The 12,544-nt window shown below is 35.6% G+C and overlaps 1 long non-coding RNA gene across 1 annotated transcript in view; it reads left to right on the top strand.

Annotated features, from left to right (window-relative positions):
- The window catches only part of LOC107659083 (uncharacterized), an 8,452-nt gene extending 4,182 nt beyond the window's left edge, over positions 1-4,270 (top strand). The window contains exons 2-3 of the long non-coding RNA XR_001630876.1: positions 1,015-1,089; positions 3,976-4,270. This is a non-coding gene — a long non-coding RNA (uncharacterized LOC107659083). The remainder of the gene's footprint in view (positions 1-1,014; positions 1,090-3,975) is intronic.
- Positions 4,271-12,544: the final 8,274 nt, after the last annotated feature.

Below are 12,544 nucleotides of genomic sequence, written 5' to 3'. Positions count from 1 at the left end.
ATATATATATATTATTTCATTTCCATTTTGTGTTGAAGTACTGAAATAACTCAAATTAAATAAAACTAAAACTTAATAAAAAACCTATATAGACATAATAAAAAACGAATAAAATGACAACATTAATACAACTGTAACTAAAGCTAAAATAGATAACTAATACAAATCAAACTACATTAGTTTATCAGTAATCCTAAAAAACCAACACTGAGCCAAACACACATGCTAAAATAGCAACAACTTACTGACACACAGTAAGAAATGGTTATAAAAAACTGAAACAGAAGCGAAACAAGTAATAGGAAAGAGGAGAAATAAAAATCGATACTTATGTCCCTTGCCGGTGTCCTGCCCGCTGGAGTCGCACGGTAGAGTCGATGGTCTTTACGCGGTAAACTAAGCTTTTTTTTTATTCGTCTAACAAAATTCTAATTGAATTCAGCTGGACACACTTTCCTGTTTATCACAACAAATGGCCAAGCAAAGCGCACGACACTGACAAGCTACGCGATACAGTACGAGACCAAACGCGATTTCAGCACGTCTAAACAAAACAAGCGTTTCCTAGCAACGACAACTGCGCTAAACACGGAGACAAGAAATAAATACACTCACGAGCCGCTTTAAAATTCTGCTTCTCACAAAGAGTATTTCTTTACACTGTTTTATGTTTTATGCCAGAAATTTTAAAAGAATTAAAAATGAAATTAAATTAAGAATTAAAAATTATTTTTAATTCAAATTAAAAAGAAATTTTAATTTTATGCCAGATATGTTCACTGGAGTCTCCAAGTGGCATTTAACATGCTTGTACGTGGCTTTTTTAATAAATATATGAGACTTGCGCTTGTAAAAAGACTCTTGTATGGGTCAAATAGTTGTCTTAAAGGTACTAAAAATGTTGATGATTAGTTTAATTGTAGCAGTAAATCAATGGGAAGCCAGCATGATGATGGAGAGATATAATGACATTGCCCTTTGGCTACTGAACCATTTTCTTCTCTATTTCCGCAGTTTGTTATCCAGTCCTCTGAATGAGCAGGTGTTTGAGACGAAACACGGAGGAGAAATGAGTATCCAGGCTCAAAGGTAATGGCATGAAGCCTCTGGCCCGGGGAAACTGAACTTGCCCGTGCAAGGATGCATACGCTTCATTTGGGCTCTGAGAGCGGCTGTCAATCTCAGGTTACAGGATATGATTAAAGCCAGCCGAGATCCTCCTATACTTCCCATCTTTCCACACATCCACAGCGGGACGCTCGCCAGATCCTCCTCTTTCCTCCTAAAAGCTGCTTTCAGTTCGGTTAGGAGTCATAATTTAAGGTTTTCTGGTCTGCTGCACATTAAAGCCTTGTAATTTACCACAAGTATTTTTCTCATCACTGCAAAAACATCTTAATAATTTCTTAATTTTGTATTATTTTCCCACTAAAATGATGTAAACATCCTTTTTGCGGTATTTAAGTGTAATTTAGGTTGAATTCAAGTGGATGGATGACACATGCACGACAATTAAAAGCGTTTTGATGCAACCACAGCTGAAAAACAAACAAACAAAAAACGAATTGTTTTCTTAATTTTGTCTTGTTTCCCATTAAAATCATGTTAGCATAGCTTCAAAAATAAATAATTAATTAAAAAAATAAATTATATTTATTGAGAAGCAAAATTGTATAGAATAAAACTTAAATGAAGTGTGTTTGTCTTAAGCAAGAAAAAACAATATGCAAATGGTGTAATAAAAATAAACGTAAAACACATTTCTGATTAGATGTATTTGTTTTAAGGGTGTTTGGATATCTTACCTTAAAAACAAGACAAAGACACTCTTTTCCCTGAGTTTAAGTGTCATTTAAGTTGAATTAAAATGGATTTATGACATGCATGACATATTTAAACCCAACAGCGATTGACAGGAGCATTTTAATCACATGCATCTGCCAAAAAAAAACAAAAAAACTTAATAATATTCCTAATTTGATCACATTTTCCCATTAAAATCTTGAAAACATGCATAAAAATATAAATGATATATTAAGAAACATTTATTTTAAATGTCTTGACAAGCAACATTGTGTACAATAAGACTTAAATGAAGTGTATTTGTCTTAGATCTGTACTTAAAACAAGAAAAAACAATATGCAGTAGGATAATAAAAATAAACAACAATAACATTTTGAATAATTTTGGTTAAATGTATATTGTTTTAAGGATGTTTGGATATTTTAACTTAAAAACAATAAATTTTTTATGTTTAAGTGCCATTTAGGTGGAATTAAAGTGGATGATGTGTGCATGACATAATTAAACCCGACAGTGATTGACAGGAGCGTTTTGATGGCATGCATGCGCAGCTGAAGAGCTCCAGTGCAGCGCTGCACTCGGATTCAACACCTACAGCATTTCAGCTGAAGTTTCCCTCCCCAAACAAGCTTATGAAATCGGCCAACTCGAGTTTCAGCTGTCGCAGCGCTGGGAATCAAAGATGAATGGGAATATGAAATGCAGCACAGTGGGCCTTTAGTGTGCGCATGTATTTACTCATGTAATTATTAATATGGGGCTGGGAGTAAATAAACTAAAGTCAGTGTGATGCAGTACAAGTTAATCTTCACAGTCAAAGGCATCTGTGAGCGTCAGAACTTGCTGGTTCATACTGGAGGGTAGTTTCGTGTGTTTTCATAGTTTGCAGCAGGTTGTGGTGTGGGTTTCAACTTAACTAAACAGCTAGTAATCATCATATGGGTTGGTCAGTGGCTGATATCTAGCTATATAAAGCAGGGCAGCAGATAGTCAATAAAAAACTGATATATATGCAATACAAAAAAAAACAAACATACTTTCTTATTGCACATTGTTTGTATTGAGAACTATTAATTTGTGAACATTATTCCAAAGAATTAAAGAATGTCATTTTTAATGAAATTACAGAGATTCAAAGATGTGCATTTTTTCCTTACTGTCTTCAGTCACCAAACATGTCAGGGTTATTATAGTTAACTAAAACTAAAACTATAAAAAAAAACATTTTCGTTACTTGAAATAAACTTTAACTGAAATACAATAAAATATAAAAAAAGAACTAACTAGTCGTTTCATGTATTTAACTTATACTAAAATAAACATGAATAAATATTAATAAAAACTAACATGAAATAAACAATAAAAACTATATAGACATATAAAAAAATATAAAAATGACAAAAATTACTATAGAACTAAAATTAAATTGATTAATTACAACTTAAATAAAAAAATAATAAAAACTATATATACATTTAAAAAAACAAAAACTAATAAAAATGACAAAATCAACAGAATTATAAAACTAAAATTAAAATGAAAACAAAAAATAAATAAATAAAAACTAATTCAAAATATTAAGAAAACCTATAATACTATCTGAAGTATACTATTGTTATTTATTCATTCATTCATTTTTTACATTTAATTATTTTTCTTTCTTTTTTTTTTATCTCCTTGGAAATCAGCCAGCTGGCTAATCCTGGCACATTTATAGAAATGTTATTTAATGTTCATTGTCCTTATAAACAAACAAACAAACATGTCCACTGGTTTCAATTTTTGCAAATTATAGGTTTTCTTATGAACTTATGTGTGCATTGCAGCCCACATCACAACACATATGCAATTTGCCCGCATGGACCGAACATGCAACTGTTGTGTGTGTGTGTTTATGAATCTCTTCCATTCGTGTATACTGAGATAACATGTACTTGATTCTGTGGAGATGTCCTCTACGTGTTCACCTTCCTTTGACATGCAGCTGTCTGGAGATTTCATAAAGCAAAGCCGACAGCTGCCGAAAGACAGTCGCACATCAAAACATTCCTAACGCAATCTAATTCCCTGCGTCTGACACTTACGTGATGTGTAAAATTTGTGTAAAACAGAGAATGTGTGAGATCAGCATTGTAAGTTTGCTTACTTTTTCCTGTTGTTCTCTATTGCAGTTACACAAACAACAACACAACGTCCTTCCGTCCAGCCTCAGTTGTTGCCCAGATGTCCAGTGACTCTTTCAGAACAACAGTAGCTCCAATAAACTGCAGCCTCAGGTTCAAAACCACTGGAAACACTCTACAAAACATTCACCATACATTTTAATAGTTTGGTTTAGTGAAGTTTATTGTCATTCCAGCAATACTGTATGCATGTATACAGTGGAACGAAATGTTGTTTCACCAGGTCAATTTGACCCAAACTGGATAGTCAAACTGCTCAAAGAAATTAAATAAATAAAAAATCTTGACCCTCTAACACTAGCGTTCTCTATTCTTTTTCTATTTCTGCTTGTTTTCTTTTGAATTATTGTAAAAAAAAAAACACTAGCTCTGTCTATTCTATTTCTTTTCTATCTACTTTTTATTCTGTTTATTTATTTAAAATAAATAAATAAATATGTGTACTGCATTAGACTAACCGGGACTTGTCACAACATTTATATATTGTTGCTCTTTTGTTGTTTTGATTGCTTCTATTGCCATAATTTGTAAGTCGCGTTGGATAAAAGCGTCTGCTAAATTATTAAATGTAAAGGTAAAATACTGTTAAACTATTTATTTCTTCATGAAATTTGGTGAATATTTTTCATTTTGGGTCATGAATGTGCATGCAAAGTTTCAACACATAGATGTGTTTTGGAAAGGCTGTACAAAATGTATTATAACTTTTATGTTGCGGTCAATTTGAGCTACTCTTGATATTCAAACTGCTCAAAATTCTGGTTAAACGATTTATTTCTTCTTGAAATTTGGTGAATATTTTTCATTTTGGGTCATGAATGTGCATGCAAAGTTTCAACACATTGATGTGTTTTGGAAAGGCTGTACAAAATTTATTACAACCTTTGTGTTGGGGTCAAATTGACCCCCATTGGTTTCAAAGCAATTAGCCAAAAATCAACACTTTAAAAAACACTAAAGAGTCCGATAAAAATAGAAAACCTTTATTGTAACATCAAACACTAAGAAATTAAATACATGAGAACATATTAAATTTAAGACTCAAAGTTGACTTGAAATCGAGACTCGTCTTCTGAATTATTCAAGGAAAATTCACTGTTTATTTATTGAGTTCAGTTTTAGTAAAAAAAAACAAAACAAATTCTGTCAAAGGTTGTTTTGGTTGTTAATTTTTTTGGATCTCAATTTCTAGACTGTTGCAACACTGAAAAGAAGTGTGAGAAACCCATTTTACCCTCAAAAGGGTTTGAGAAAAAGTCAACAAAAGGCAGAGGAAGTACAAATAGCAATAAATACTATTATTAAATATCTAAGTTGCTGTCTCATGACTTGTCAGGTTGAATATTCACATCATGGGTAAGACTCTCATGCATGAACTAGTAAATGTATATCAGAAATGCGAGTCACTTTCGATAAAAGTATCTGCTAAATGCATAAATGTAAGAGAAACAGTATGAGTAGCATGTTATTCTGAAGCAATTGTCTTTGTAATGCACAGCTTGTAGGAAGAGCATGGCATGTTGCACAAACTCTGAGCTGTGAACTACAGTCAGCGTCCTCCTCAGATCTACTGTCTCTCTGGCCCACAGACTTCTGGGAATGCACACGTCTTTCATCACAGCTGCCACAGGGAGCTCTGTAATGACAAGCAACCCTGTCGCCTTGCAAAAGATGGATGTTTTTCCATGAGGGTAAGAGCGGGCTTCCGGACGTGTTTTCATTGTGTGCCTGTAATGGAGCAAGGCTCGTGCTCTGGCCCGCGTGCTGTAATCTGTGTTTCTCTGACAGAAGAACCGGAGACGTGGCCTGTGGGAGGATGTTTTCTCGAGTTCACTGCTACTCGCTGATGATAACCGACTTCCACCACCCTTAATAAGCTGGAGAAATGTGTACGCTCATTATAATGAATATCTTAGGGTAGATGTACATTTCTGTCCATGCTGTCTTCTGATTTCAGCGTAATTAGCACCCAGTCGGTCTGATCTGAGAGCAGAGAGCAGGAGTCTGAAGAGAGCGGGTCATTATCAGAAGAATATCCTCAGGGTTCAGCTGGGGAAATCAGGCTTTGGTGAAGGGGATTTTCTTTTCTGTCTTACCACTGTGCTTCTCAAATGAAATAGTAGGTTTACAAAATGCCTCAAGTGTGAAAAACACCTTTTGAATTTTATGTGGTGAAAATATTTTCGCCATATTATTCTTGAATTCCCGTTTTCCAATCAGAGGATGCATAATTTCATCCAAACACTCACTGTAGTCAAAATATATTCATATATTCATTTGGCAATTCAAAATGCTGGTAACATTAGTTATCTACTTTAGTTAACATGAAGTAAGCAAGGCGAGCATTTGTGGTTAAAAAGTATATAAATGTTTATTTTCTTTAGAAAATGAGCGATGGTTTGGCTAGATAAGACTCTTATTCCTCGGCTGGGATGGTGTAGAGCTTTTTGAAGCTGCACTGAAACTGTGATCTGGACCTTCAGCCCGTTGGTTCCCATTGAAGTCCATTATATGGAGAAAAATCCTGGAATGTTTTCCTCAAAAACCTTCATTTCTTTTCGAATGAAGAAAGAAAGACATGAACATCTTGGATGACATGGGGGAGGGTAAATTATCAGGAAATTTTAATTTGAAAGTGAACTACTCCTTTAACTCTTGTCACAGGACAATGCCTTTCATTCCGTCTGAAATACGTTTTTAATCATTGGTCTATGTATACAATACAATAGAGCAAAGATACAAATTAAATAAACAGTGCTCTTCAGGTTTTCAGGAAGGCCTAACATTAGTTTTAGGTACAGAAATTGAATAAAGTAATCAAATGTAAAATAACACTGCATATTTTACTGTATAAATTAAAGATGAATCCTTATTAAATGTACAAAAGCCATTCAATCCAGAGCAGTGAGTTACACCCCTAGTAAATAGCTATAATTTATTCCTAATGCAAGGCTTATCTAATAGAATGTACTAGTGCAGGGTTTTTTCTTTTGCTTAGATTTAGTCGTTGCTAAAGCAGGTCTTTTTTTGGGTGAATGATCATCATTAATTTAAAGTGTTTTTGGACAAGCACTGAAAAGTAGCCTAGTCTTTGCACTTGTGAAGAAACGCAATCAGTTGGAGTGCTTGGAAATTGTTACGGCAGCCATAACAAGTCTGGACTTCCCATAGGTGTCCATTTAATAATGGGTCGTGTTGAAAGATGGGATCCAGTTTGAGTTGAAGCAATATATTCTGGGCAAGAGCGCACTAGTTGAAATAATGAGACCATAACAAAACACTGGAGAGAAAAGCCCTCGGGCGTCTCTCCAAACACTGGAGATGGTTTTCATGAGGCCTGTTCCGGGACATGAAAATTGCAATGTCGTCTTTTCAGGCGTGTGTTGAAGATCCCGCTTGGAATACTTGAACGGCAGAAAGTCCTTCTTGTGTTCACCTTTCCCAAGTCTTCAAACGCAGCGACGCGGAAGCTAGTCGTAACTCCTTCAGCGCGCAGCAGCTGCAAAGGCGTTAGGGTTGCTGCCAGGCTCGTCTCTGAGGACACGGCATTATGACAAGGTTCTCGAGTTTCACATGGCACAGATTCTCCATGGAGAAGCACCACTCCCGTGGGAGTCACCTGATGCAAACCCCTCTCTAAAGTGCTGGTTTATGTTCCAGAGAAAAGAGGCATCCGGGCCCTGCTTTACTCAGATGCCTGCGCTTCAGAAGCATAAATGTGCTAAAATACTTTAACAGTGGTTCTAGAGCCAGTACTGAATCTACAGCTCTACGGCTAAAGAAATGATGTTTTTGTGATATTTTAAGTGTGAATTGAATGTGATGAGAGAAAAAAGGCACTCTGAAATAATGCAAAGACCATGCATAACTCGTCTTTCTATTGTATTGTCTTTGCTGGCTGCACAAAACGCAAACATACAGTGATTCACAAATGAATGTCTCTCATGAACCGGTTCTTGTGAAACGTTTTCATGGGTCTTAAAGGAACCGTAATGGTTAAATTCCATCCTTACTCACAGCCTCCTCTGTTTCTTCTCTCTCTGCTCTTTTCCCTCAAGTTATTTCATCATGTTTTTATCAGCAGTTCAGGGCTGCGGTATAATGAGAGCTTTTCTCTTATTGCTGTCTCTGAAATCCCCAGTAAAATCAGTCATCCATCAGTCAACACACTGTACAAAACCTCCCATTAGCAACACAAAATATTTATGCTCTTACATGTTAATCCAGAGCTCGTATAATCTCATAATAACTATCTGAAGACTGAAGTTATGTGTTTCACACATATGCACTGCTTTCAAAAAGTGCTTTGCATGTTCTGGGAAGCCGGTTTAATCCTCGCTTCGGCAAGCCTCGTAGGACACTTTCACGGTTTTAGTGCACTTTGAGTCGGTTTGACCTCAGCTTGCTTGGTTAATGTAAATGCGATCTGGGGTCAGCCGTTTGTGACGCCTGTTCAAAAATGCATTGCATTATCTTGCATAATCGTGCAGTGAAATAATAATTTTTTATTTTTATTTAAATTGCATGTAGAAAAATGTCAATTTCTTTAACATTTAATTTGATATGCATCTTATTTTCCTTCGTAGGACACTTTCACGGTTTTAGTGCACTTTGAGTCGGTTTGACCTCAGCTTGCTTGGTTAATGTAAATGCGATCTGGGGTCAGCCGTTTGTGACGCCTGTTCAAAAATGCATTGCATTATCTTGCATAATCGTGCAGTGAAATAATCATTTTTTATTTTTATTTAAATTGCATGTAGAAAAATGTCAATTTCTTTAACATTTCATTTGATATGCATCTTATTTTCCTGAAACACGCAAAACAAATACACAGCACAGGCAGTATAGTCCGATTTGCAAACGATTGACTCTAATGAGACAGTTCTTTTTAATGAATCACTTAAAATTATTAATAAATGAATTTCAAGTATATTTCAGTATATTTGTCAAGAAAACACTTTCTCAGTTTAATTCAGTGTGTTACTTGCCATGTCTTTGTAATTGTTTGTGAAATTTACTAACAATTTCTGAATGAAAATTGTTCTAGACCGATTTTTTTTTAAGTGTACTTCTTTTGAATAATTACTTTGTGACCATTAAAAAAGTATGTTACATTAGTGATATATACGGTGCTTCATATTAAAGATACACTATTATTTGACACTTTCTCACAAATATTGAAGGTATTTAATGAACCATAATTGTTAAATTCCTTATGATTCCCATCTCTTCATTTCTAGTACTAGTATGCAAGTACTAATAGTATGATGCCAACATAACAAAAATTACAGCTTTAAACGAGAGTTTTGGACCAAACAGTTGAACTCTCAGCCTTTGTTTTATTCTGCTTCCTCTGTTATTTTAAGCTGACGGGGTGGGAAGTGAAGCTTTAGCTCAGAGGCTGATCAGAAATCAGGACGGCGCTGCGAGTGGAGCGGTGCAGTCGCCACATTAAAAATGAATGTCTTACAGCGCTAGGCCTCAATGAGACCAATTTAATTTTTCTGTGCTAATTCTCTTGGAGTCTCTCCTCAAGCTTGATAAAATGCAGTACACACATTTTCACCTTGAAGATGTGAGGGTTTGCTGTGACGTCTTTAAAGTTTTCATCCGGAAAAAAAAAGAGAGAAATACAAAGGTGTATTCAGAATTGCACATTGCATGCCTGATTACAAGCTTTAATTCCCAGAGAATCTGAAGGTATCCCTGATGTCAACCGCTGGCTAAAGCAGAATAGAGCGAGCCGATAAATTATTAGAGCCGAAATTGATCTGTACTGATGCGCTTTTCTCAGACAGAAACTTTCTAGTCTGACTTTGAGGAAGGTTATTTGCTCATACTGTATGTGTATAATCAAAAAACGAAGGTTGATCCTGTGCAATACGCATTTTTGCAATGCGTTTAGATGATTTGTGATTGCGAACGACTCAAATTACTGTAAATGTCTAACGTTTCAGAGGCAATTTGCACATTTTTCATGTGTTTGATTAAATCATTGTAGTGTAGATTGTGAATTTCCAGGGAACTTTTAATATGATACTGTATATTAAACATCAATCATATCATGATTACAGAAAATAGTCCACAGGACTAGTAGTGCACTAAATCCAACTATGCAATTATGGATGTTTACATGCAGCAATTTGTGTGGAAATTTTTGGAAAAGAAATGACGTGTGGTTTGTTGTCTGGAGATCTGTGGTGGATCGCATGAACATGAAGTATGCAGACATGCATATTAAGTATGCAGGTCGCTTGCAAATGTTGGAATTCTTGGTCTTTTTTTTAACCAAAGAGATACATGGAAAGCCAACCGCAACACATCACACTCGCTCACACGCTGCTAAACTACTAATTAGTTTAGCTAAATGCAGTTCAGGAATGCAGCCTAAAATAAAGAGCATGAGTCTGTCAGCTTGCATTTTAAATGAGTTTGTGTCTGCACATGCAAATGTTTTTGTATGCTTTTTGCATAGACGATCATTGTACGGGACTTTTTGAATGTCCAAATTATTATGGCACGTAATAATTTTGAATTAGGGAAGACGATGACTTTCTTCTTAAACTAAAATAAACCATTTTCTCTCCATTTCAGATGATTGGAGGGATTTTTCTGGTGCAGACGGCTTCAGTCCGGTTTTCTTCAGCATGCGTAGCCTTGGGGCAAGTACGAATACGCCAATCTAGATCTGTCTCCATAAACCACATCTCATAAGGCACTGGCAGAGAAAGGCGGCAAATTACTTTTCTGTCACTCTACCGCTCACTTTTAGTCAGCCAAGGACGTTTTCTGAAGGCAATAGAATGAGGTGAGGCTTTTCTTCAGAGGTTTGGGTGTAAGAACGTGTTATTCTGTTGCAAAACCACAGAATATGTGCAGCGACTCGCCAAAAACCGTGTCCAGAATAAATGCTTTGCTGAATAGTCTTGTCTTCGTGTTGCGTGTGGTCTCAGACACTTTTAAAAGCAGTTCGAGGTGGTCTTGGCTTTCTGTTAAGGCACCTTTGAGAGATCACATTTCCCTAGATATTTTATAATATTCCCTTTTTGCCGAGCATGTTTTGGGTATTTCCTATTAATTTGATGCGTTTAACTGTGTAAGCATGTTCATCTGTGTTTTTTAGCTTGTGTTACTCCACTAATGGTCGTTGCAATCAGATTTGGACACAAGCTCTTGACGGTCACATTAAGGAGGACGTAAGATAAGATGCTATGATTATTAGCCCTGTAAAGCCTTAAAAATATATTTTTTTAAATAATAAAAGTTTTTGAAATGGAACCTATAGACAAAATATTACATGCATTTAAAAAAAATGTTATGTTGAGTATCATATTTGATAAATCAGGCTTTTATGACTCGTATAGTCTGATACAGTGAGGAAAAACAGCTCAGTTTATTCAGAGACTCAAACTGAGCAAAAATATGCAATCTGGTGCAGATGCTGATATTTATATAATGAAATTCTGATGCTTGTAATGTAAATCAATGAGATCTTTATAACAGTAAAAATGCTATAAATATCAGTCGTCACATATATCTCCAATAATACGATGAGATTGAAATGATCCAAACGTATAATGCAATGCAATGCTGATTGAGAGCTGAAGAAATACAGGCTCCTCAGAAGATGTGAGATGTTCTGGAGGCTTGTGAAGATCATTCCTCCGCTGAGGAACAGTGAAAGTAAAGCTTCTGGAAACAAACGCTCCTCAAAAGATCCTGATCATCAGATTTGAGACTCTAACAAATGATTGATGGAGAATCAAGTAAAGCTGAGCTGCTTCAGTCCAGTAAGTGTTCATCTGGAGATATTACTGCAGTTATTCTGACGTTTACTTGATAAAAATCAGTCAAGATTCACAGCAGAAAGAAACGTGAAGCTCCAGCTGAAGCTGGACGTTTGTACAATTACACTAAAAGAGCTTTGACTGGATAAAAAAACTCTAAACGATCAATCAGATGAAAGAAGACATGGAGTAGATTGTGTGCGACTGCAAAAAGTTTGATTATTTAGAGCAGTGTTTCTCAACCAGGTGTACGTGTACCCCTAGTGGTCGGTCACGTAATTTCAGGGGGTCCGTAGAATCATTACAAAAATTTTTTTTTTTATTATTATAACCATGAACTGATACATACATGCATGTTTTTTTTATATATCTGTTCTAGATTCAATGTAAACACTATGCTTTGGCAATACATTGTAACAATTGTCATGCCAATAAAGCACAAATTGAATTAAATTGAATTGCGAGAGAGAAAGAGAGAGACAGGTAACAGCGTCAGCAGAACTAAGGGTGTGTGAATACCTGGGTCTGTCTTTCTTCAGGTCAACTCATATAATCATGAAAAAATCAGTTTGCCATCAGTTGTGAGAAGATGAAAGCGATATCTGTGTCGTTGTATCATTTCAGTATTTAAGGGGATTTCCCACGACTGTCGTCAGCGCTGTTCAGTACACTGAATCAGTGGCATTGTTCTCTATGAATTCATGAATGAATCAGCGTTTTTAAGTGTATCCATTGAATGAATGCTTTTTTAATGATGACTCACTCGTAAA

Source organism: Sinocyclocheilus anshuiensis, unplaced genomic scaffold (assembly GCF_001515605.1).
Source record: "Sinocyclocheilus anshuiensis isolate Anshui unplaced genomic scaffold, SAMN03320099.WGS_v1.1 scaffold411, whole genome shotgun sequence".
Taxonomy (NCBI): domain Eukaryota; kingdom Metazoa; phylum Chordata; class Actinopteri; order Cypriniformes; family Cyprinidae; genus Sinocyclocheilus; species Sinocyclocheilus anshuiensis.
The sequence above is the reverse complement of the archived record's forward strand: the minus strand, read 5'-3'. Positions and strand labels throughout refer to the sequence as shown.